The sequence below is a fragment of the Hyla sarda genome, chromosome 12, assembly GCF_029499605.1.
Source record: "Hyla sarda isolate aHylSar1 chromosome 12, aHylSar1.hap1, whole genome shotgun sequence".
In the NCBI taxonomy this organism is placed as follows: domain Eukaryota; kingdom Metazoa; phylum Chordata; class Amphibia; order Anura; family Hylidae; genus Hyla; species Hyla sarda.
The window spans coordinates 55,671,728-55,698,258 of record NC_079200.1 but is presented as its reverse complement, the minus strand read 5'-3'; the positions used below and the strand labels follow the sequence as shown (position 1 = coordinate 55,698,258).

At 45.9% G+C, this 26,531-nt stretch overlaps 1 protein-coding gene across 6 annotated transcripts in view; it reads left to right on the top strand.

The window, feature by feature from the left end:
• LOC130296458 (chloride channel CLIC-like protein 1) overlaps positions 1-26,531 on the top strand; it is a 477,677-nt gene that overhangs the window by 400,233 nt on the left and 50,913 nt on the right. The window contains exon 5 of one of the 6 annotated variants that reach the window (XR_008849217.1): positions 3,012-3,056. The exons of the other annotated variants lie outside the window; for them this stretch is intronic. The gene's annotated coding sequence lies outside the window, so the exon portion shown is untranslated. The remainder of the gene's footprint in view (positions 1-3,011; positions 3,057-26,531) is intronic. 6 annotated transcript variants of the gene reach the window in all.

The following is a 26,531-nucleotide window of genomic DNA, read 5'->3' as shown; positions in this document are numbered from 1 at the left end:
CAGTAGTATCAAATATGTAAAAGAAAAAGTTATTTTACTTTTTTGTATAGCAATAGGAAAATGGGGAGCTAATTTTTATTGGGGTAGCAATAAATTTACATTTTTTTTGTTGCTTTTTTTATATAGCACTCCTATACACATGGGGGTATGTGCAGACTGCAGAGCATTTGTTTTACAGACCCTAGGGTGCAATGCTATGCAGTCTTCACATACCCCTCCACGTGTATAGCAGTGTATGTATATTCTATATAGATGGGGGTATATGCAGAGCATTGCACCCTTGTTCCCCCCTTTAGACAGCAAGGCCACTCCACTTTAGACAGCAGGGCCACAAGACTTTAGACAGCAGGGCCACCCGACTATAGACAGCAGGGCCACCCCACTTTAGACAGCAGGGCCACCCCACTTTAGACAGCAGGGCCCCACATAGACATTAGTAGCATCCCCTCCAGTTGACGGCAGCCCCAACCCTTGTAGACAGCACTCACCTGCGGCTGTCCTCTGCCCCGTTCTCCCGTCCGCATCATGTCGTCCTATGGAGGAGCATGTGACATACACGTCACTCTGCTTCCTCCGTAGCGTTACGCTGGGCGCGGGGGAGGAGGTGGAGTGACGTGTGTCACATGCTCCTCCATGGGACGGGATGTGGACGGGAGAACGGGAGAAGCAGGTATCGGTTTTGGTATCGGGGATACTGAACGAGTCCCCGATACCATGCAAATTGCTAATATTGGCCCGATACTTCCATTCACTGCCGCCGCCCGACATGTCCCTGCTGCTGCTCTACTCCTAGCGCAATTAGCGCACCGCCGGGACATATCTATTCTCTGCTGCTCTTCTCCGCCAGGTACAGAATAGACATGTCCCAGCGCTGCGCTAAGGAGTAGAGCAGCAGCAGGGACATGTCGGGCGGCGGCAATGAATGAATGAATGAAGCCTACATGCGGGACATGTCAACTTCCTTCATTCATTCACTGCCACAGCAGACAACGAATCGGGCGATTATTCGATAACGGGATTCGTAGCCAACGAATCCTGTTATCGAATTTAATCTATTTTATTGATTAATCGTTGCAGCTCTACACTGATGACAATGGTACTTAGCTTGTCCCGTTCCATGGTGGGGATCTTTAGGAATTTCCACCGTTGGCTCCAGTCCCGGCATCCGGCTTGGGGCACGGACGAAGCTTACCGACTTCACCAGTGATATCAGACCCTGCAGAGAGCAGCAGCGGCTTGGAAAATGGGTGGAGCTTAGTGACGTCAACCCCTGCTGGGTCCCGCTGTGAGAGAACAGCAGCGGTGACATCAGCAAGCTCCACCAGTGCACCAAGCCGGTTGCCAGGAGTGGAGCTAACGGAGGAAATTACCAAAGATCCCCTGCCACGGAACGGTACAAGGTAAGTACCATTGTCATCAGTGTCACCTGCACTATCTGTCGACAGGTTAGTGCAGGTGACACTGGTGACAGATTTCCTTTAATCCAGGAAAATACTTATATAAGTCCTACTGTTCAAATGTCTATTCACATTAGAGGTGCCAGGGAGTGTAAATCATTAGACCAACTTTATCAGTCTGAACAGAAAGAGTTCATTGATTCATTTTTCTTGTGCACAATTCTGCTCCTACCATCAGCGCCCTCCTTAAGACATGAATAGAGGCGGCGTGGTGTGACGTCACAAACACGGAAGCTTCCAGTTTTTGTGTTCAGAATGCCAGCGGCTGGACCCCCCGGGATCAGACATCTTATCCCCTGTCCTTTGCATAGTGGATAAGATGTCTAGAGTACCCCTTTAAGCTATCTGTATTTACTGTCCACTTTATCCCCTTTTTCACTAGAGTTTTTTTTTCTCAGTTACACCATTCTGTGTGTACTCTCAACTCCGCTGCATGAGAAAACCCACAAAGTTGCCCATAGCAACCAATCAGATCACATCTTTTGTTTTTCAGAGGCATATTCAAAAATAAGTGATCTGATTGATTGCTATGGGCAACTCAGCAACTTTTCCTCTAGACAGGTTTTGATCACACCTATAGTGTGTACATGCAGTATAGAAGAATTGCCATCTCTGCCACCAAACTCTCTCTTCTCTCCCCCCGTGCTGCTAGCATAAGCTGATTCTTACACCTTTTATATGCACACCCACAATGGATGAAATAAGGTCACATCACAGAGACGCAGGAGCACATAAAATCAAACTGGAACTCTGTTAATTTCTAGTAACTCACACATTGGTCTTATACATTCTCAGAAGTTGTAAATATTGTTTTACAAGTATGGCTTCATACACACCTTCTCATATTTAGCAGCATATGCAGTAAGTAGGTCATTGTTCCACCCTTGCCTTGGGAAAGCATGCTGCAGCATTGTTCTTCCTGGAAATTCTAAGAGAAATAATTCTTGATTAAGTTACACTGCTGCAAACACATATCCAAATTTTCTACAGCAGAAATACGTTTTTTGGGAATTTATTTAGGATATTTACTGGAAAGCTTATTGGAAACTGATAGTCCTTCTTATCCCCCATTATGAACAGAGACTAGATAAAGTAGAAAGCTATATCTCCGATGGCCATATGGAACATGGCCTCCACTCCATAAATTTCCTTGTAGTAGCCTACTATAATTGGTTATACAGTAGCAGAACTGGTTGATTGCAGCCCTGTGTGATACTTTCTATTGATGCCACCTTCCACTTATGCCATAAAGTGCACAAATATCTTACCAGCTAGGGAATGTATCTGTATCTTATGCAGCGTCTGTTCCTGCTTTGAGCTTAAAAGGAATGTATCACCTCAATTTCTTTTGGTCCTGATTAGAGCCAGATGCTGAAACATTTCCAATCTGTTTTTATTTTCTTATTGCATTTTTTTATTTCATTTTTTGTGCATTATTATGAGGTCTGTAATCTTGCTTGAGCTGTTTTTAACAACATTTAGTGATATGCTGTACAGCAGGATACATGGAACATAGACAAAAATAAGCAGATAAAAATAACCTTTCCCTTTTAGATGAATTGGAGACACTACTGGGCATTTTCTGTGACCTTTTTAGAGGTTATTCTAAAGGAAGGGGAGTTGAGCTGTTGTGTGTGTTAATGAGTAGCAGCACTATTTTTGGTCATTATATAAGGTATGTATTGCATTTTTCATCAGATTTCGGCTCTACAGAAAAGAAAATTGTAAAGATTGTGAGACTAGTTGCTATAATGTCTCCCATACACAGCAGACACCAAAAGGAGATCCTGCTCCCATGTATCTTTGTAGTACGCTTTTAGAAGGAGGAGACTAGTTGCTACAGTGTCTCCCATACATTGGACACAAAGAAGCTGCTCCCTTATATCTTACACTCTCAGAAGCAGGATGATAGCCTCTATAATGTCTCCCATACACTGCACACTGCTCCTCTATTTTTCTATAGCATAACCTCTGATATAGAAGATTAGCTGCTATGATGTCTCCCATACACTGTTGAAAAAATTCCTCATGTAAAGTCCCTATTTAGTTAAAATGCCCCTTTGAGTTTCACTCATCCCCTAGTACTCCTAATCAGTATTACCGCCCTCTTAGTGAAACCTAATCCATATGAGTGCCTCCTACTAATAATCCCTAGTTTGTGTCCTCTAAGCTAAAATACTTACCTTGCACCATTCTTGAGACAAACTATGATGTTATGAATCTTTACGCTTGCAGCCTATAAGACGCTGGTATGGCATCCTTGGGCAGGCACAGGCAGAGCAATCCAAATTAACACAAGCTGGATGGCACTCAAGGGAACAGAAGATTACTTTAATTCCTAACACATTCAGGTCCTACATACAGACATGGCCAAAAGGCCATTTTACTCTTACCAGTGCTTGATAAAGAGTGAGGTAAGGATTAAGCGCTGATGAACGTGAATCGACCTATTGGCCATATCTCTATCTAGGACCTGACTGTGTTATAAATCTGCTGTTGTCATGAGTGCCATCCAGCTTGTCTTTATTTGAATTGATACAAGAGATTAGCTCTATGGATAGAGCAGAGTTTACGTAGCTGGGAGCACACTCTCCCCACACATGTACGCGGCAGTGTTTATCTCTTTCTCTTGTATATTGTTGACAGGCAGAGCAATCTTGACACTGTATTTCATGGACCTTCACCAGGATCGTGTTGTGACATTTCATAAGCCGCAAGTGGCCTCTAACCTATCGGAGTGAATGGTGGAACAGGGAGCTAACATAGTATTCAGATGTATCTGCATCCTGATGAAGCAGATGTAGTTGTTAGTGGCAGTCGTATGGCAATCCAAGTCACCAGGCCAAAAATCTGGGTCTTGCACCATCCCTCATCTTACAGTGGTCCTGTGGCTAACTAAAGATAACAGGTTATAATGTAAGTGACAAACTGATTGCTGCTCTAAATACTAATACAAAACAAAAAGGAAATAATTGGAGTCACTCCAAAAATTGTATTACACAAATTAAATAAGAGCATTGGCATCCACATAAACAGTGTATCATAAAAGTTGGAGCAAGGAGAATGTAAAGTAGTGAATGCACAGCCTGTAAACACTAAGTAGAAATTTCCATATTGGGTCCAAAGTGTCAATATTTTGTGTGGCCACCCTTATTTTCCAGCACTGCCTCCAGCACTTAAAGAGGTACGTCGGTGGAAAACATTTTTTTTTTTAAATCAACTGATGCCAGAAAGTTAAACAGATTTGTAAATTACTTCTATTAAATAATATTTACCCTTCCAGTACTTTTTAGCAGCTGTATGCTACAAAGGAAATTCTTTTCTTTTTTGAATTTCTTTTTTGTCTTGTCCACAGTGCTCTCTGCTGACACCTGATGCCCGTATCAGGAACTGTTCAAAGCAGGTGAAAATCCCCATAGCAAACCAATGCTGCTCTGGGCAGTTCCTGACATGGACAGGGGTGTCAGCAGAGACCACTGTTACAAGACAAAAAAGAAATTCAAAAAGAAAAGAATTTCCTCTGTAGTATACAGCTGCTAAAATGGACTGGAAGAGTGAATATTTTTTAATAGAAGTAATTTTCAAATCTGTTTAACTTTCTGGCATCAGTTCATTTAAAAAAAAAAAAAGTTTTCTACCAGAGTACCCCTTTAAGCCTCTTGGGTATGGAGTTTACCAGAGCTTTACAGGTTGTCACTGAATCCACTTCTCCTTGATGATATTACAGAGCTGAGGGAGACTTTGTACTCCCCCCATTTCTATTTTGAGGATGCTCCACAAATGCTCAATAGGGTTTAGGTTTGGAGGCATTCTTGGCCAGTTCATCACCTTTACCCTCAGCTTCTTCAGTAAAGCAATGGTGATCTTGGAGGTGTGTTTGGGGTCGTTATCATGTTTGAATACTGCCTTGCAGCTCAGTCTCTCCGAAGGGAAGAGATCATGATCTGCTTCAGTATGTCACCATACATGATGGCATTTATGGTTCCCTCAATGAACTATAGCTTCCCAGTGCCAATAACATTCACGCAGGACCGGGATATGACACTCCAACCACCATGCCTAACTGTAGGCAAGAGAGATGGACATCAGAGGTCAGCAAACTGGGACTTCTTGCAGAGCGCTAGACTGACAGAGATGAGCAGCCATGGTGGAAAGTATGGAAGATTTATGGTTTAAAATACATACACGTGAAGGATTTATGCACCTTGAGGAGATAGTAAAAATAGGGTTTATGATTATTCGTTGAGATGATGAATACATTTTCTTCCTTAGACAATATACCTTGTCCGGCTGCATTTTTTGACATGGTTATTAGGTCATTCCGTATTTTGAGATGCCATGCCATCCTGGAAGCCTGCAGACACTGATCACCTACTCAGCCAACTGCAGGTATTTTGCATCCCCATGGCTCTATACATCTAATAAAGGATGCCATATGATATTGCCCTAACCTTTATGTAGGACCATCTTCCTGTGGGGGAATTTATTGTGCCCTCATTTACAAGGCCTATTTCTACCAGCCTTAAACAAGTGATAACAATCAAAATAAAGTGACTGTATCTGTGCACCAACCGCCCTGCACCTATACACCTGCCGTACCAACCACAGGACGGGATCTATCTAACTACAAGAGGGAGCACAATCCTTGGACCATTACCTACATAACAATCCTACATGGGCTTTCTTATCTAAGCACACCAGATTAATTATCTGTACCTCCATTCTTCGTATCATGATTATACTACTGTTCAGTGAGATAGGTGATGGGAGAAACTATACTCCTGCCTTCTATGCACTTGTCCCTGAAGAGTTGGGCCGCTTTAAAATGCGCCACAATGAAACGCGTTGGAAATATGTGGCTTAAACTGTACTAATATTGTATACAATCATTGTATCAATTTTGATGTGCCTACAAATTGTATACTCACCGAATTTAATTGCCGGTGACGTGCTATACATTCTGCACCCGGTAACTCCATTCTCTCCAGAACCAGGGAGAGATATGAGGTTCCGGTTGCAGGTTGGCATTCTCTAGGAAGGCCTCCCTGCAGTAACAGGTAGGGGGTCCTATTGGACTAGTAGGGCCAGTATAGCCTAATTCCAGCAATAGATCCAATATCTTGGATCAGCTGGGCTTGTAATATATACATATTGTTTTTGTATCTTTTTTTGTATTAATGTTTCTAATTAATGTTTGCCTATATTTTAAATGTACACCAATAAAAGTATGATTTTATGATCCTAGTGTCATTCCTATTGCATTCCGTATTTTCAGAAAGGGATCACCAGTAGTCCATTAGTAGTAAGTTTCATCTGATAGAAGGCGCATGGCTTCAGCATGGTATGGTTTGTAGTCCAAAATTGCTAATCCGCCCCTTTATTGGCCGGTCTCAAAACGATGTCTTCATTTCTCTGGAGATTTTTCAGCACTATTCTTTCTGCTTTCAGGGGTATAGAAATTTAATAAAAAGCTACTTGTCCACGGGACTAAAACAGAACAAAATCTACTTGTCCCTCATGACGATCCACCTGTCCGCACCAATTTTCGCTTTTACACTCTAATTTTTTCCTCCTCACCCTATATTAGCCATGACTACCTACTATAATGATACCTTTTAATTTTTCATTAACTTATTCTTCGGATCTTGAGTGCCATTTGCCTGAGATTAAGCGTACCCTTTGTCTGTTTGCCTAGCCCGTGTTCTGACCCTTCCGCTATGTTATTTGACTACGCACCTTTGCCACCTGCCTTCACCTTCTGCTAAGTCCGACTTCGTCTCTGCCTCATCCTACTTAGACTCCGCTCCCCAATATGGCCTGTGTCATCAGCCACATAGGTTAGTGGATCCACCTCCAGCGTCATTACAGGATGTTCCCTGGTATTTTTTATTCAGAATTTTATTCATTTTTTCATTCTTATCCACATCAATTTGACCTATGGAGGAAGGCCCTGTCTTTTAGTAGCATTCCATGCCCAGGGGTCCGAAGTCTTATAATCTTCCCTATCACGGGAACATTTCTTAGCTTTCTTCTATATTAGTTTACACTCCAATTTACGGAGTCTGTGTGCAATATTATTATTAATGAAAGAAAAATCAGGGTGATATTCATGTACAATCACTTTTTTTTTTAACAATTTGTACATTCAATAAACATAACGTTTTATGTTTATTGCATAGCATAGTGAGCATCCCAAACGTACAGTCATCAATCAGAAGATGCCATTGTTCTGTGTAAGCAACATCTTCTTTGAAGGTGGAGTCAAAGGAAATTCTTAAACCCCTAGGGGTAATTTTCTACTGTAGGTATAGTTTGAGAAAAATATCAATATCAGTTCATCCTTTAAACAGTTCTCAAAATCATGGAATAGCGAGAACATTACCTCAGTTTTCTGTTCATCAGAATGTTCAATTTTCTGAGTATACTCAGCTGATGTGGAGGTGCATGCCGTCAGTTTGGCAAGCCGTTGTTCTCTCAAGGTTAGTCTGTTCACATAATAATGTTGTACCTCTATGCCGGGATTCACAAAATTGTGATGGTCCCATGTAGCACTGAAATTAGGGAAACAAAAGAAAAACGATGAGCAAGTGGTGAAGATCGTCAGGAAAAAATATAAAATAGAAGAGAAGGGAAGATTTGCCTCTTACCAAGTGATGTTATGCTTAGAGCACAACATCTATATTCGTAGAGTATAATGTGGGTCAGCAGCACACAGGTCCCGCTGGTGAGGAAGATCCAATACGGTGTGTAAAGCCAGAGAGATGGACATCAAAGGTCAGCAAACTGTGACTTCTTGCGGAGCAGATAGAGATGAGCAGCTGTGGTGGAAAGTATGGAAGATTTCTTGTTTAAAATACATAAAATGTGACGGATTTATGCACCTTGGGGAGATAGTAAAAATAGGTTTTATTATTATCCGTGGAGATGATGAATTTGTGTTCTTCCTTAGACAATATACCTTGTCCGGCTGCATTTTTTGACATGATTATTAGGTCATCCCGTATTTTCAGAAAGGGATTGTCATGATTTGGCTTACAGGTTGTGGATCCACTGTGTCAGCGAGGGATTGGCGTGGACCGTGCCGGTGGACCGGTTCTAAGAGGCTACTGGTGTTCACCAGAGCCCGCCGCAAAGCAGGATGGTCTTGCTGCGGCGGTAGCAACCAGGTCGTATCCACTAGCAACGGCTCAACCTCGCTGACTGCTGAGAAGGCGTGGGACAGAAGTACTAGGCAGAGGCAAGGTCCGACGTAGCAGAAGGTCGGGGCAGGTGGCAAGGTTCGTAGTCAATATGGATAGCAGGAGATCAGGTAACACAGGCTTTGGACAACACTAAACGCTTTCACTGGCACAAGGCAACAAGATCCGGCAAGTGAGTGCAGGGGAAGTGAGGTGATATAGCCAGGGAGCAGGTGGAAGCTAATTAGGGTAATTGGGCCAGGCACCAATCATTGGTGCACTGGCCCTTTAAGTCTCAGAGAGCTGGCGCGCGCGCGCCAGCACATGACAGCCGGGGACCGGGACGGGTAAGTGACTTGGGATGCGATTCGCGAGCGGGCGCGTCCCGCTATGCAAATCTCATCCCCGCCGGCAATGTCAGTGCAGCGCTCCCGGTCAGCGGGTCTGACCGGGGTGCTGCAGGGAGAGAGACGCCGTGAGCGCTCCGGGGAGGAGCAGGGACCCGGAGCGCTCTGCGTAACAGTACCCCCCCCTTAGGTCTCCCCCTTTTTTTGTCCGGCAACTGCTTCACACGGGACGAGGACACCGGGAGTGATAGTAGGGTTTCCTCAAAGGCAGGCAGTACAGCAGGAGTGGGAATGGGGAGGGAGGGCAGAGGGTGAAGCTTGGCACGGGGCAGGGTGTCACCAGAACGGGGGCCATGAGGAGGCAAGGCACAGTCCTGATAAGCCTTGGGGAGACCAGGTGTAGGAGGAGGCACTGAGGCTTGCCTGACGGGACTGGGAGGGGAGGAGAAGCATTTCTTGTGGCAAGCAGAGCCCCAATTCTTGATCTCCCCGGTGGTCCAGTCAAGGGTGGGAGAATGAAGCTGGAGCCATGGCAGACCGAGGAGGACTTCAGAGGTGCAGTTGGGAAGGACGAAAAATTTAATCTTTTCGTGATAGGGTCCAATGCACATGAAGAGGGGTTTTGTGCGGTAACGCACGGTGCAATCCAATCTAACTCCCTTGACCGCGGAAATGTAGAGCGGCTTGACGAGACGGGTCACCGGGATGCAGAACTTATTCACCAAAGAATCCAGAATAAAATTCCCAGAGGCACCAGAGTCCAAGCAGGCCACGGCTTAGAGGGAGGAGTTGGCAGAAGGAGAAATCCGCACGGGCACCGTGAGACGTGCAGAAGCAGACTTCGTACCAAGAGACGCCACACCCACGTGAGCTGGGTGCGTGCGTTTCCTAGACGTGGAGGACGAATAGGGCAATCCACGAAAGAAATGTTCGGTACTGGCACAGTACAGACAAAGATTTTCTTCCCTACGGCGATTCCTCTCTTCCTGGGTCAGGCGAGACCGATCCACTTGCATGGCCTCCTCGGCGGGAGGCACAGGCGTAGATTGCAAAGGATACTGTGGGAGAGGTGCCCAGAGATCAAGGTCTTTTTCCTTTTGGAGCTCCTGGTGTCTCTCAGAAAAACGCATATCAATGCGGGTGGCCAAATGCATAAGTTCTTGCAGGTTGTCAGGAATCTCTTGCGTGGCCAGCACATCCTTGATGTTACTGGATAGGCCTTTTTTAAAGGTCGCGCAGAGAGCCTCGTTATTCCAAGATAATTCGGAAGCGAGAGTACGAAATTGGATGGCGTACTCGCCTACTGAAGAATTACCCTGGACCAGGTTCAGCAGGGCAGTCTCGGCAGAAGAAGCTCGGGCTGGTTCCTCGAAGACACTAGGGACTTCAGCGAAGAAGGATTGGACTGTGGCTGTGGCAGGATCATTGCGGTCCCAGAGCGGTGTGGCCCAAGACAAGGCCTTTCCAGAAAGAAGGCTCACTACGAACGCCACCTTAGACCGTTCTGTAGGAAATAGGTCCGACAACATCTCCATATGCAGGGAACATTGAGACAAAAATCCACGGCAGAGTCTAGAGTCCCCATCAAATTTGTCCGGCAGGGACAAGCGGAGGCTAGGAGCGGCCACTCGCTGCGGAGGAGGCGGAGGAGATGGTTGCTGCTGTAGCAGTGGCAGAAGTTGCTGTAACGTGGCGGTCAGCTGCGACAGCTGCTGTCCTTGTTGGGCATTTTGCTGCGATTGCTGGGCGACCACCGTGGGTAGGTCAGCGAGACTTGGCAGCGGCACCTCAGCGGGATCCATGGCCGGATCTACTGTCACGATTCGGCTTACAGGTTGTGGATCCACTGTGTCAGCGACGGATTGGCGTGGACCGTGCCGGTGGACCGGTTCTAAGAGGCTACTGGTGTTCACCAGAGCCCGCCGCAAAGCGGGATGGTCTTGCTGCGGCGGTAGCAACCAGGTCGTATCCACTAGCAACGGCTCAACCTCACTGACTGCTGAGAAGGCGTGGGACAGAAGGCAGAGGCAAGGTCAGACGTAGCAGAAGGTCGGGGCAGGCGGCAAGGTTCGTAGTCAATATGGATAGCAGGAGATCAGGTAACACAGGCTTTGGACAACACTAAACGCTTTCACTGGCACAAGGCAACAAGATCCGGCAAGGGAGTGCAGGAGAAGTGAGGTGATATAGCCAGGGAGCAGGTGGAAGCTAATCAGGCTAATTGGGCCAGGCACCAATCATTGGTGCACTGGCCCTTTAAGTCTCAGAGAGCTGGTGCGCGCACGCCCTAGAGAGCGGAGCCGCGCGCGCCAGCACATGACAGCCGGGGACCGGGACGGGTAAGTGACTTGGGATGCGATTCGCGAGCAGGCGCGTCCCGCTATGCGAATCGCATCCCCTCCGGCAATGTCAGTGCAGCGCTCCCGGTCAGCGGGTCTGACCGGGGCGCTGCAGGGAGAGAGAGACGCCGTGAGCGCTCCGGGGAGGAGCAGGGACCCGGAGCGCTCTGTGTAACAGGGATCACCAGTAGTCCGTTCGTAGTAAGTTTCATCGGATAGAGGGCGCATGGCTTCAGCATGGTATTGTTCGTAGTCCAAAATTACTAATCTGCCCCCTTTATTGGCTGGTCTCAAAACGATGTCTTCTTTTCTCTGGAGAAATTGAGCCGGCGAAGCCCCGCCTCCTGCGTGCGATTCACTGAATTTAGCAGAGGATCTTTTGGTGGGACATATCTCAGGACCTACTGGACATATTTAAGTAACCCCTCGTTTGACTCCTGTTCACCCACACTATAGTCCAGTGTATTGGGTTTAGTGTGGGTGAACAGCCTGACAGTTTCTCTTTAATGCAGTCTGAAAAAATAAATCACAGGATGAATAATAAAATAAGATACAAGACAAACCATATATTATAAAATGCTACTAGATGACCTACAGAGGGAAGGGGCAAAAGGTAAGTCATTACTTGAGTTGCATTAACTAGTAGTAGATAGCTTAGGAGAGGGGAGGTGATCACATACCTGGTAACAGCATGATGATCAGCCTCCTATTTCTGAGTTTAGAGGGCTTTGAAGTCTTCTCTGACTGATTCAGTGAATCTGTCAAATGGGGGAACTTTATTTTTACATGGGCTATGTTCTGCTGGATTTTGTCTAGTGACTGTACAGGGGTGCGCTCTGTTGACTATGTGAATGCAAGATGTCTAATGTGCAAATTGAATGGTTTTTCTGCTGTGCCAAGATTTTTCCCACATTGTCACCTTGCAATTGGACACAAAATAGCATTGGTGGAAATGTCTTGGTATTGGTTTTAATTGTTTCACATTTTAACATGTTGTGGCCAGCCTGATATTTTTAGGGCCCATGTCCTCATGCCCACATATATCTTTAAACGCTGGCAAGTGGCATTATTCACTACTGCTTTAGTTGTACAGGTGATACTATGATTGATGGTATAATGTCTTAGCATGTAACTAAGTGTGTGGCACAATACCCCTTTAAAATATAACTTTTATTAAGATCCTTTAATATCATTTATGTCCAATGAAACCACCAAAAATAGTCTGTTGGGTGTGTATCAGAGCACAATAATATATCGGCAACCCTAATATATAAATAGAGATAAAGATATATTTAAGGCAAGCCGAGACATAACCAAAGATATGTATATCCAATCACTATTTGTATCAATAAGGAGATATATAGAGGCTCTATAGCCTGCACATATATAGCAAAGCTTAAAGCTATACATAGAATGTATATACACAGCAAGAGTAGGTAGTTTATAGCACTTGGAATGTATATATACAGCAAAAATAGTTTATAGCACTTACAGTTATTCGCCAAATTCAGCAGGACAGACTGGTCAACTGAAGATGTTTGTAGGGTGTCCTCTGTTGGAATGATGGTATAAAAATAAACCAAACAATAATAGTACTGTCCCTACAATTACAGTCCTATACTAGCCCTGCCTCACAGTGGAGGATGAGCCCCCACTTCAAGCGTTGACTGTCCGCTATATGACCCGATATCACCCTATTTTGTAATAAGGTCCCTAATGATGATGCATCACCACTCACAGACTAGAGATAAAATACAGTGCAATAATGTGCTCAAAAGCAATAATGATTAGAGATGAGCGAACTTTTCAAAAATTCGATTTGGCCAATTTGCCGAATTTTTCCGAAAGTTTGTTTCGATCCGAATTTGTTCGCAGCGAATTGATATTAAAAAAGGCTATTTCTAGCCTACATACAGCCTCTATAGGGGTATAGAACACTTTGCTGTGTCCTAAAACGCATATGGAGTGTGCTGGGGTAGTGAAATAATACTGTTATTCAGAATAGCATGCAGATTACCGGCATCGCTCTTAGAACCACTGCCACACAGCAGCACAATGACAGAGCCTGGTGGTGGCATTAGTGTCAGGAGACCATATAGTGACTGAATGACATAGCGTGGACATTCTCATAGGTAGCACCCGCTATCCAAAAATTAGAAATTTCCAGACCCAGGCCCCACCTCTGCGGCATCCGGATCCCATATATTGCCTGAAGGACACAGCCTGGAGTTGGCTGATGCACAAGTACACACCCGGGCTTCACAATCCCCTCCAAAAAACAACAACATTTTAGAAATTTTTTAAAGAAATAACTTTGTGTAAGAACAAGCGCATATCCAACAGTTCAGAAGACTCTATAATGCAGGACGGTGGACCACCCAAAGACATTCTTCTCAAAAATAATAAACCACACAATGTTTGAAATTTTTTTACAAAAACGAATTCAATATGTGTGTAAGCGCATCTGTCTCCAAAAGATCAGATCACCAAAGGACTTTTTTCGCCAAAAATGATGAAGCAGAGTTAATCCCTGTCCTTTTTTTTTTTTTTTTTTTTTATAAAAAAATCACACGCAACAAGTGTTCCGTTGAGTAACGATTAGCATTCTGGAAAATTAAATTTTATTACTGATAAAATTATCAGTAAATAAATTTAAAAACAAACACTACCCAAGAGTGTTTAATTACCCCATACATTACACCAGGAGCAGTCAGGAGTAGGCCTCAGCAGTACCCAAGAGGCTTTAACCCGATAACGACCACGGACGAGTATAGACGTCCAGGTTGGCGGCCGTTCCCGCACCTGGATGTCTATACTCGTCCATTATTCTCATGGGTGCTGCCCAGTGCACCCACGAGATCGCGGCAGGGACTCGGCTGTATCACACAGCCGGGACCCTGCTGCACTGCCAGGACCGAAGTAAACTTCGGTCCCGGCAGTTTTAACCCTTACAGCCGCGGTCGGAAGTGACCGCGGGCTGTAAGTGTTATGACAGAGGGAGGGAGCTCCCTCTGTCTCCTCTGCAGCACCCCGCATCGCGGGGTGCTGTGTGTGGCCGCGGCTGGCTGGGACCTGCTGCACTTCACTTCACTAGTTTTTAAAATGGGGTCATTTGGGTGGGGGGGGGGTGTTACTATGTTCTACTACCTTTTAATTTCTGCAAACCTTGCATAGCACACAAAAAAAATATGTACTTTTCAAATTTTCAAAATTTCAAGTTAAATTGTTAGGCTTCTAACTAATTTAAAATGTTAATGGAAAAACAAAAAAATGACGTCAAAATAAAGTAGACATCTGAAAGTATAAGTTTCATAAACTATTTGGTCAGTATGTATAAATATGTGCAGCCTATTAGTGTTAAAATTTTTGTAAAAATTTCATGATTTTTTACATTGTAAAAAAAAAACTACAAATGATATCGGCTTACTTTTACTATGTACATGAAGGACAACTTGTGACAAAAAAACAATGTCAGAATTATCGTGATTGCCAAAACGTTACCAGAGTTATTCTCTAATAAAGACAGACATCCCCGATTTGAAAAAACAGGCCTGGTCTTTCAGGGGCGTACAGGTTTATTTGTATTGGTCCTTAAGGGGTTAACCTCCCTAGCGGTATGATTCTGTCTGGAAATTTGTACCAAAAGCGGTGCAATTTTTTGCATTGAAATTCCACATCTCCCCCCCCCTGTCACATTCCCCCTCCCTTGTCACATTTCCCCCCCCATATCACATTCTCCCCCTCCTTGTCACATTCCCCCCCCTGTCACATCCCCCCCCCTTGTTGCATTCTCCCCCCTGTCACATTCATCCCCCCTGTCACATTCTCCCTCCTTGTTACACTCTCCCCCCCCCGTCACATTCATCCCCCCCTGTCACATTCCCCCCCTTGTTACATTCTCCCCCCTCCATGTTACATTCCACTCCCCCCCTGTCACATCCCCCCTTTGTCACATTCCTCCCCCCTGTCACATCCCCCCCCTTGTCACATCCCCCCCTCTGTCACATTCCCCCCTATGTCACATTCCCCCCTATGTCACATTCCCCCCCCCCCCCTTGTTACATTTTCCCCTGGGTCACATCCCCCCCCTTCTCACCTTGTCTTGTCCTGCAGCAGAATACACTAGGTTTGCCGGCAGATTTCAAACCTAGTGTATTTGCTGCAGAACAAGCCCTTTCCCCTTCAGCCAATCACAGGCTTTACACCACTGCGGCCTGTGATTGGCTGAAAAGGGAAAGGTCCTGTAAGATGAATAGAGCAGTGACCAGAGCGCACGGAGGGGAACGACATCTGCAGGGACCGGGACTAGGTGAGCAAAAGTTTTTTTTATTTTCTTCCTTTTTACTTTTACACTTAGTTCAGGGTTTTTCTACCAGGGGGCCTCCAGCTGTTGTGAAACTACTGCTCCCAGCATGCCCGGACAGCCTTTGGCTGTCCGGGCATGCTGAGAGTTGTAGTTTTGCAACATCTGGAGGCCCCCTGGTTGAGAAACACTGACTTTTAGTATATGTCTTTACCTGCTCTGGCCGGCCCCCGCAACGGGAGCCGACCCCAGCAGATAATCACATGTTTTCCCGGTTGCTGCATCACTACATCGCAAAAAGCAAAAATCGCGATTCGATTGCTTTTGCGATATACTGTGCAGCCCGCACAGCAACTCTGCAATTCTACCCCGAGCGTGACTCGGGGTTACCGCTTCTAGCAGCGAAAATTAACCCCGAGTCACGCTCGGGAATACCGCTAGGCTGGTTAATAACCCCCTTTGCACGATCAATTGCGAGATCGAGCAATACCAGGTGTGTTATGCCCTCAGATTTCCGGGGTCGTAGGCGCGCTCCACTGAACGGTGCTGGTAACCCGCTAACTCCCGAAAAGGTAAGCTGCCGCAAAGCAGGTGGTCTCCCCGGGCACGTTTGGCTCCAGAATTTCCACTACTGCCACACCACGCTGACTGCCAACCGTGCTACCGCCTTGCTGACTCAAGGGCAACCTGCAACTCTCTTCTCCTGATGATGAACCCCCCTTCTCCTGAGATTGAGCAATAACAGGTGTGTTATGCCCTCAGATTTCCGGGGCCACAGGCACGCTCCACTGAACGGATTAGGGTGTGTCCATCTTTTTTGGTAGCACTCGCAATCCAAACATTTTTAATTCCCAGACCCAGGCCCCTCCTCTGCGGCATCAGGAACCCATAGATTGCCTGAAAGACACAGCCTGGAGTTGGCTGATGCACGAGTACACACCGGGGCTTCACAATCCACTCCAAAAAAACACCAAATTTTATTGAAATTGTCTGACAAAATACCTGTTTTTTTTTAAAACAAGCGCATATCCAGCATTTCAGAAGACTCTATAATGCAGGACGGTGGACCACCAATAGACATTCTTCTCAAAAATAATAAACCACACAATATGTTCAAGTTTTTAAAAAAATTGAAATTCCAAGGCCCCACCTCTGCTGCATCAGTAACCCATATATTGCCTAACGGACACATACTGGAGTTGACTGATGCACGAGTACACACTACACACCCTTCATCTGGGCTTCACAATCCACCCCAAAAAAACGCAAAATTTTATTGAAATTGTCTGACAAAATACCTTTTTTTTTTTTTAAAAAAAACAAGCGCATATACAGCAGTTCAGAAGACTCTAATGCAGGATGGTGGACCATCTTCTCAAAAATAATAAACCACACAATGTTTGAAATTTGGTTAAAAAAAATTATTACATGTGTGTAAGCGCATCTGTCTCCAAAAAATCAGATGACAAAAGGATTCTAATCGCCAAAAATGATTAAGCTGAGTTAATCCCTCTCCATCTATTTATCTTATTTTTTTCATTAAAAAATCACACGCAACAAGCGTTGTGTAACTGTTAGCATTCTGCAAAATTAAATTTTATTACTGATAAAATTACCAGTAAATTTAACAATAACACTACCCAAGAGTGTTTAATTACCCCATACATTGCACCGGGAGCAGTCAGGAGTAGGCCTCAGCAGTACCCAAGAGGCTTTAATAACCCCTTACCTTGCCCGATCAATTGCGAGATCGAGCAATAACAGGTGTGTTATGGCCTCAGATGTCTGGGGCCGCAGGCGCGCTCCACTGAACGGATTAGCGTGTCTCTATCTTTCAAGGACAGGTGCGTGTTGCACAGGACAGGTGGGATTGCAATTATTTAACCTTAAAACGAGGAATTACCGGTAAGTGAGGGTCATAAGCTGGCGTTGATTAAGTCCCTGCCCTTTGTACACACCGCCCATCGCTATAAGCGATTGGATTAGTTAGTGAGTTGGTTAGTGAGGTCCTCGGATCAGCCCAGGCGGGGTAGGAGAAGGCCCTGGCAGAGCGCCGAGAATTTAACGTTAATTGTTGAAATTTGCATTAAGCATGTATTTAGCTACTGCTAAACATCCAAAAATTTAAGGCCCAAGGCCAGAGGCACCAGGGAGGCAAGTAGTTCCTAAAAGACACAGAATGAGTCTGGAGCATGCATTTGCAGTACCCAAGAGGTTTTCATAACCGCTTACATTTAAAGATCAATGTTTACATTTGCATTAAGCATGTATTTAGCTACTGCTAAACTTCAAAAAATTATAGGCCCAAGGCCTGAGGCACCAGGGAGGCAAGTAGTTTGTGAAAGACACAGAATGAGTCTGGAGCAGTCATTCGCAGTACCCAAGAGGGTTTCATAACCCCTTACATTTAAAGATCAATGTTGACATTTGCATTAAGCATGTATTTAGCTACTGCTAAACTTCAAACAATTATAGGCCCAAGGCCAGAAGCATCAGTTTTCCCCATATTAGGAGCATAGTTGTCCCCCAGATTAGGCAGCATAGATGTCCCCCAGATTAGGCAGCATAGATGTCCCCCAGATTAGGCAGCATAGATGTCCCCCCGATTAGCAGCATAGATGTCCCCCCGATTAGCAGCATAGTTGTCCCCCAGATTAGGCAGCATAGTTGTCCCCCAGAGTAGGCAGCATAGATGTCCCCCAGATTAGGAGCATACTTGTCCCCCAGATTAGGCAGGATAGATGTCCCCCAGATTAGGAGCATACTTGTCCCCCAGAGAAGGCAGCATAGATGTCCCCCAGATTAGGAGCATACTTGTTCACCAGATTAGGCAGCATAGATGTCCCCCAGATTAGGAGCATACTTGTCCCCCAGAGTAGGCAGCATAGATGTCCCCCAGAGTAGGCAGCATAGATGTCCCCCAGAGTAGGCAGCATAGATGTCCCCCAGAGTAGGCAGCATAGATGTCCCCCAGAGTAGGCAGCATAGATGTTCCCCAGAGTAGGCAGCATAGATGTCCCCCAGATTAGGCAGCATAGATGTCCACCAGATTAGGAGCTTAGTTGTCCCCCAGATTAGGCAGCATAGATGTCCCCCAGATTAGGAGCATACTTGTCCCCCAGAGTAGGCAGCATAGATGTCCCCCAGATTAGGAGCATATTTGTCCCCCAGATTAGGCAGCATAGATGTCCCCCAGATTAGGAGCATAGTTGTCCCCCAGATTAGGCAGCATAGATGTCATCCAGATTAGGCAGCATAGATGTCCCCCAGATTTGGAGCATAGTTGTCCCCCAGATTAGGCAGCATAGATGTCCCCCAGATTAGGAGCATACTTGTCCCCCAGATTAGGCATCATAGATGTCCACCAGATTAGGAGCATAGTTGTCCCCCAGATTAGGAGCATAGTTGTCCCCCAGATAAGGAGCATAGTTGTCCCCCAGATTAGGCAGCATACATGTCCCCCAGATTAGGCAACATAGATGTCCCCCAGATTAGGCAGCATAGTTGTCCCCCAGGTTAGGAGCATAGTTGTCCCCCTGATAAGGAGCATAGTTGTCCCCCAGATTAGGCAGCATAGATGTCCCCCAGATTAGGCAGCATAGTTGTCCCCCAATCAGCGCGGGCCGGTCAGAGCCAATCAAAGGGCCGTATGTGGCAAGCGGGCCATACAATGCCCAGGTCTTCTCCAGAGGGTTTCATAACCAACCACAATAGAGAAAATGTTGTTGTAGGAGCATGGTCAATCTACTCAGACCCATCTGTCATTGGTGGCTGGAAATCCTGGTTGATCCATCCCTGATTCATCTTGACAAACGTCAGTCTCTCCACATTTTTAGTGGACAGACGAGTTCGCCTTGGGGTGACTATGGTCCCAGCCGCACAAAACACCCGCTCTGATGGCACACTACTGGCCGGGCAGGACAGCTTTTCCAGGGCAAACTCCGCTAGTTGCGGCCATAAATCGAGTTTGGCTTCCCAGAAGTCCAGCGGATCTTCAACGGTTGTTGGCAGGGTCATGTCGAGGTAAGCCACCACCTGCTGGTTCAGGTCCTGCTCCATGTCCACCTGCTGCTGATGAGTAGCTTCACTATGCGGCTGAAGGAAGCTACTCATCAGCCTCTGTAGACTCAGGCTGCTGCTGATTGAGCCGGTACTGCTTCTGCCACCCCTCCAATCCCCAGCAGCCGTGGCAGTGGAAGGTGAGCGCAGAGGGCCCCCCGAGTCAGACCTGCGAGTGGATGGACCATGTGGCCGATAGGCATCGGCCAACCGACTACGTAGAAACTCCCTGAAGTAGGTCAGTTTGTCCTCCCTCTTAGTGGGTGTAAAAAAGGCCCCCCATTCTGGGCCGGTAGCGAGGGTCTAATAAGGTGGAGATCCAGAAGTTTGACAATTCGGGGGTCACTACGCAAGCAACTCAGCACGCATCGTGCCATTTGTGACAGTGACTCGCTGGGACTACCTGTCTCCATCTCTACTGCAAACTGCCACGGTATGTCTGGGTCCTCTGTCTCGCCTCCCTCGTAATAACCCTCCAGCTCCTCTGGCTGCTCCTGCTCCTCCTCTCCTGTTCAATGACCAGAAACACCGGCCATCTCATCCACCGTAAACTGTGCTCTGCTATGCCCCTCCTCATCCTCCTCCAGTTCATCCCCCACAGGACTCGTGTAGCCTTCTGATGTAGGCGCAACGTCTCCATTGCCGTGACCAGCCATGTTTTCAATCATTTTTTGGAGTAAATGTAGGAGTGGAATTACGTCGTTCATGGCGTAATTCGAGCGACTTAAAAAAAATGTGGCTTCCTCAAAGGGCCTCAGCAAACGGCAGGTGTCATGTATGAGCTGCCACTCGTTCACATTGAAGTTACACAGGGGAGTACTCCTATCTGCTTGTATGATCAAAAAATCTGTGATGGCTTTTCTTTGTTCGTATAGTCTGTCCAACATATGGAGGGTGGAATTTCAACGTGTGGCAACGTCACAAATGAGACTATGTTGTGGGATACCGTTCTGACGCTGTAGCTCAAGCAAAGTGTGCTTGGCGGTGTACGAGTGGCTGAAGTGCATGCACAGTTTCCTTGCCATTGTCAGGATGTCTTGCAAATGGGGTGAAGACTTGATGAATTTCTTCAACATGTGTGCCATGCAGGGCGAATGGTTCACACTTCCTTGTCGCAGCGCGGCCACAATGTCGGTCACCATGGTTCCCATTTCCAGATTTCGTGGAGTAAGCCATACTCTGATTTCTTCCCTAATGAACTTTAGCAGTTCCTCCCCTGTGTGACTCCATTCACCAAGGCAAACCATGTGAAGGACGGCTTGACACTGCTGTGCCCTACACACGTGGTACGATGAAGGGCCACCGAGATTTGGACGTGCAGTGGAGGCCGAGGACACGGGGGAGGAGGAGGAGGCCCACACTGTAAAAGGACCAACTGCCTGGGAGCCAGAGCGTGGAGGAGGAAGCGGTGTGACCTGTCCAAGTTGCTGTTGTGGCTGTGCAGGAACAACATTTACCCAGTGGGCCGTAAAAGACATGTATTGTCCCTGCCCGTAGTTACAGCTCCACACGTCGGCGCTGCCGTGCACTTTTGAACACACCGACAGGCTCAAGGACTGGCCCACCTTCTCTTGTACAAACTTATGCAGGGCTGGTACTGCCTTCTTCGCAAATAAATGACGGCTTGGGACACTCCACCTCGGCTCGGTACAAGCCAACAATTCCCTGAAAGCTGCAGAGTCCACCAGTTGGAAAGGGAGGGACTGCAACACCAGCAACTTGGACAGGAGCACATTCAACTTCTGCACCGTTGGATGAGTGGGCGCATACTGTTGTCTCTTGGACATGGCTTCGCCGATCGATTGTTGGCGGAATGGCTGACTACGAGCGGAAGAAGCAGGAGCGCAAGAAGGAGGGTTTGACACAATGCTCCCTTCGGCTGAGGTGGTGGAGCCTTGGCTGGATGACGGAGGGAGCGGATGGCCACTGGGTGATGCGGCATGCTGGACCACTACCTCAGAGCCACGGATATCCCAGGCCGCTTTATGGTGGCGAATCATGTGTTGACGCAAGGCCGTGGTGCCGATATTGGGACCCTTGCCACGCTTCACTTTCTGCCAACAGATTTTGCATGTGACTGCGCTAAGGTCCTCCAGATTCTTTATGAAGAACAACCACACCGCAGAGAAGCGGATTTTCCCATCCGCAGTTCGCACTATTTCACTGCTATTGGCGCCGTCTCCAGGAACCCCTGTTCCACTACCTCCCTGAATGGTAGCTTGCCGCGAAGCAGGTGGTCTCCCCCTGGCATGTTTGGCTCCTGAATTTCCACTACTGGCACCACCACGCTGATTGCTAACCGTGCTACCGCCTTGCTGCCTCATAGAGAAAGAGCAAATCTCTTCTCCTGATGATGATGAAGCCCCGGCTTCTGCACCCGGCTCCAAATTGCGATCGGCTTCATCATCATCAAAAGATGTGTGCACGTCACTGATGTTCTCCTCGTGTTCCACAACAGTGTCTGCCTCAGGACCCTGAACAATTGAAACACCGCCTCCCACGACACTCTCCGCATCAATACTTGCCCGCCTTGCGGAGCAAGGGACGCATGTCTCCTCATATTCTTGGCTGCCCATTAGATGCTGACTGTCCTCTATTACATCGTCTTCACTAAATAGTGGAGCTGAACCCAAAGCATGAGATACTTCTTTGGGAGAGGGAACAGCATAGGACAAAGGCAATGGGATTACGGGGACAGCTCCCTGGCCATGCCAACTGAGGGTTGTGTCTGAGGAACCCACCGACTCTTGACTGGGGTTGTCAGATGTCGCTTGTGATGATGGGGATGAGTGTGCAAACCAATTGACGAGGAGAGATGGGTCGACGACACGACCGCTGGGTGTTAACGGGAGCTCAGGCCTATTGCTGCGACTCCTGCTGCCACTCGCCCCAAGTCTGCTGCCAACTCTGCCTGACATATGTAGGCCTCTGCCCCTTCTCTGTGCACGTCCTGGCACTTCCCTGCCTGACATACTTAGTGCGTTTATGAGGGTATAGAACAGCAGCAGGCGATTACTTACGGCTGTCCTTTCAAAGTATATAGGCCCTAGACAGAATAACAGTTACTAAATAGTACACTTCTTTGTTGTATGTATGCCCTTTGCAATGATGAGCGCACTGGTATGCGTATTTCTACGCAGAAAAAACACTTTTTTTTTTTTTTATTACACCAGCAGGTGTATACTAATGTGTGGAATAGCACTGAATTTAGCACTGAGACAGAAATACAGGTACTAAATAGTACACTACTTGGTTGTATCTATGCCCTTTGCAATGATGAGTGCACTGTTAAGCGTATTTGTACGCAGGAAAAACTTTTTTTTTCTTTAATACACCGGCAGGTGTATAACATAGTTACATAGTTAGTATGGTTGAAAAAAGACATACGTCCATCAAGGCCAACCAGGGAATTGAAGTGAAGGGTGTAAGGGGATAAGGGAAAAGGATAGTTTTATAATTCTGCATAAGCATTAATGTTATTTTGTTCCAGGAATGTATCTAACCCTGTTTTAAAGCTGTTAATTGTTCCTGCTGTGACCAGTTCCTGAGGTAGACCGTTCCATAAATTCACAGTCCTCACGGTAAAGAAGGCGTGTCGCCCCTTTAGACTAAACCCTTTTCTTCTCCAGACGGAGGGAGTGCCCCCTCGTCCTTTGGGGGGGTTTAACCTGGAACAGTTTTTCTCCATATTTTTTGTATGGGCCATTTATATACTTATATACGTTTATCATATCCCCCCTTAAACGTCTCTTCTCAAGACTAAACAATTGTAACTCCTTTAATCGCTCCTCATAGCTAAGATGTTCCATGCCACATATTAGTTTAGTCGCGCGTCTCTGCACCCTTTCCAACTCCGCAGTGTCCCTTTTATGAACAGGCGACCAAAACTGAACAGCATATTCCATGTGAGGCCGTACCAATGCTTTATAAAGGGGGAATATTATGTCCCTGTCCCTTGAGTCCATGCCTCTTTTTATACATGACAATATCCTGCCGGCTTTGGAAGCCGCAGCCTGACATTGCATGCTATTCTGTAGTTTGTGATCTACAAGTACACCCAGATCCTTCTCTACCAGTGACTCTGCCAGTTTAATCCCCCCTAAGACATACGACGCATGCATGTTCTTAGTACCCAGATGCATAACTTTACATTTATCCACATTGAACCTCATTTGCCAAGTGGATGCCCAGACACTTAGTCTATCCAAGTCATCTTGTAACTTATGCACATCCCCTATAGACTGTACCGTGCTACAAAGCTTGGTGTCATCTGCAAAGATAGAAACAGAGCTGTTAATGCCATCCTCTATATCATTGATAAATAAATTAAACAACAGCGGGCCCAGTACTGAACCTTGGGGTACACCACTAATTACCGGGGACCAATCAGAGTACGAATCATTGACCACCACTCTCTGGGTACGATCCATGAGCCAGTGTTCAATCCAGTTACAAACTAAAGTTTCCAAGCCCAAAGACCTTAACTTACCTGTCAGACGTCTGTGAGGGACAGTATCAAACGCTTTGGCAAAATCCAGAAACACTATATCCACCGCCATTCCTCTGTCAAGGCTTCTACTCACCTCTTCATAAAAGCAAATTAGATTGGTTTGACAACTTCTATCCTTAGTAAACCCATGCTGGCTATCACTTATAATACAATTATCCCCTATGTATTCCTGTATGTAATCCCTTATAAGTCCTTCAAACAATTTACCCACAAGGCATGTTAGACTTACCGGTCTATAATTGCCTGGCGAAGACCTAGAGCCCTTCTTGAAGATTGGTACCACATAACGTGTGGTATAACACTAAATTTAGCACAGAGACAGAAAAAAAGGCAGTATATGGTGCACTATTTGCTTGTATTTAGGCCCTTTGCAATGATAAGGCCACCGTTAAGCGTATTTGTACTCAGGGAAAAAACTATTTCTTTAATACACTGGCAGGTGTATAACGTGTGGTATAACACTGAATTTAGCACAGAGACAGAAAAAAAGGTGGTATATGGTACGCTATTTGCTTGTATGTAGGCCCTTTGCAATGATAAGGCCACTGAAAAAGCGTATTTGTACGCAAGAAAAACTTTTTTTTTCTTGAATACACCGGCAGGTGTATAACGTGTGGTATAACACTGAATTTAGCACAGAGACAGGAAAAAAGGTGGTATATGGTACGCTATTTTGCTTGTATGTAGGCCCTTTGCAATGATAAGGCCACTGTTAAGTGTATTTGTACTCAGCAAAAACTTTTTTTTCTTTAATACACTGGCAGGTGTATAACGTGTGGTATAACACTTAATTTAGCACAGAGACAGAGTAACAGGTGAGAAATGGTAAAAAGGCACTAAAGTCCACACTAATATGACTTATTTCTAAACAGCAGCAGGACCCAACAGTGCAGCACCACAAAAAAAAATCCAGGGATTAAACCCTAAATTGCACAATTCTGAGCAGCAGAAGATTTGTGGAGCAAAAAAAAAATAATCAATTGGGCTGAAAAATGAGGAGATAAGATGCTTCACAAAGTTCAGGCAGCTTGGAGATCTGTATGAGGCCACTGACAGCTATCTGCCCCTCTCTGCTGCAATGCTCAATAACGTGAATAGGAGGTTTAGCTATCAATGATCCTTCTCACTGTTACAGCAAAGCACTCTGCACTCCTGTCTTTCCCTAATGCTGATGTGACTAGCAGTTGCAGTGTAACACTGTGGTATGAGCTATTCACACACACGCAGTCTCGTCCTCTCCATCTGAGTGCATAGATGAAATGAAGAGAGGCAAGATGGCCGCCTATTATATAGGGGCTGTGACATCACAGGGGTCAGTGAACACTGATAGGCTGCATCTCACATGTGAATTCGGGTTCGTCAACTTCGATTCGCTCATCTCTAATAATGATAATAACAAAAGATAAAACCATAGACTTCCTCTACACGTTTCCCCCCATTCTCAATATTTTGTGGTTCCTCAGGAGAAAAATAGATACAAGTTAGTAGCTATGTGAGAAGCTTATGAAGGCAATGCTACAATGAAGACTCTCCATAACTGAGGTGCACATAGATGGTGTGCGTCCCTAACACTGGGAGCAGCCAAGATCTTTTTATAGCTAGATAGGGGAGGGAATAATTAAAAAGTTACACACCTGTATCGTCCCAAAGTCCGGTAAAAATACAATTAATCCAATAAACATATCGCTCCACTGTGATACCATGTGGAACACCATCCGAGCGGAGTCCGGAAATGTGTATCACGCCTGCGCTCAGTATTTACTGAGAGTCATGCCAGCCAATCACCGCCGGTCAGAAAATATTTGGGTCTCATAGATCTAATGTGGTTGTCCACAAATGGTTTGTCACAGAACGGACAAACACATAATACCATCTGTCCCCCACTGTATAGATAACCATATATCCCAGATTTTTACTGGGATTCATCAGTTTCACCACTCATAATTTAACCAACAGACACCACAAAAAGCAGATTTTAATTAATCAATAAAGCATTGGAATGAGTTTCCTTTTGTAGGATTTTTTTAATAGGATTTTTTTATCCCAATCTCCCCTTCTGGGGCTTTTGCGGATTACTTCAATCCCCTGGAAGGTGAGGGTTTTGTTATCCCCCCCCCCCCCATGTTTCTCCCAGATATGTCTTGCAACTGAGGTATCCCTGTGATGTCTAATGTCACTAAGATCTTCACCTACCCTCCTCCTGAATTCCCGCATGGTTTTGCCTATATAATTCAATGGGCAGGTACATGTGATAAGGTATACTACTCCTTCGGTCCTGCAGTTTAGGAAATCCCTCACTGTATAGACCCGACCATTGAGAGCATTTCTGAAAGTTTTA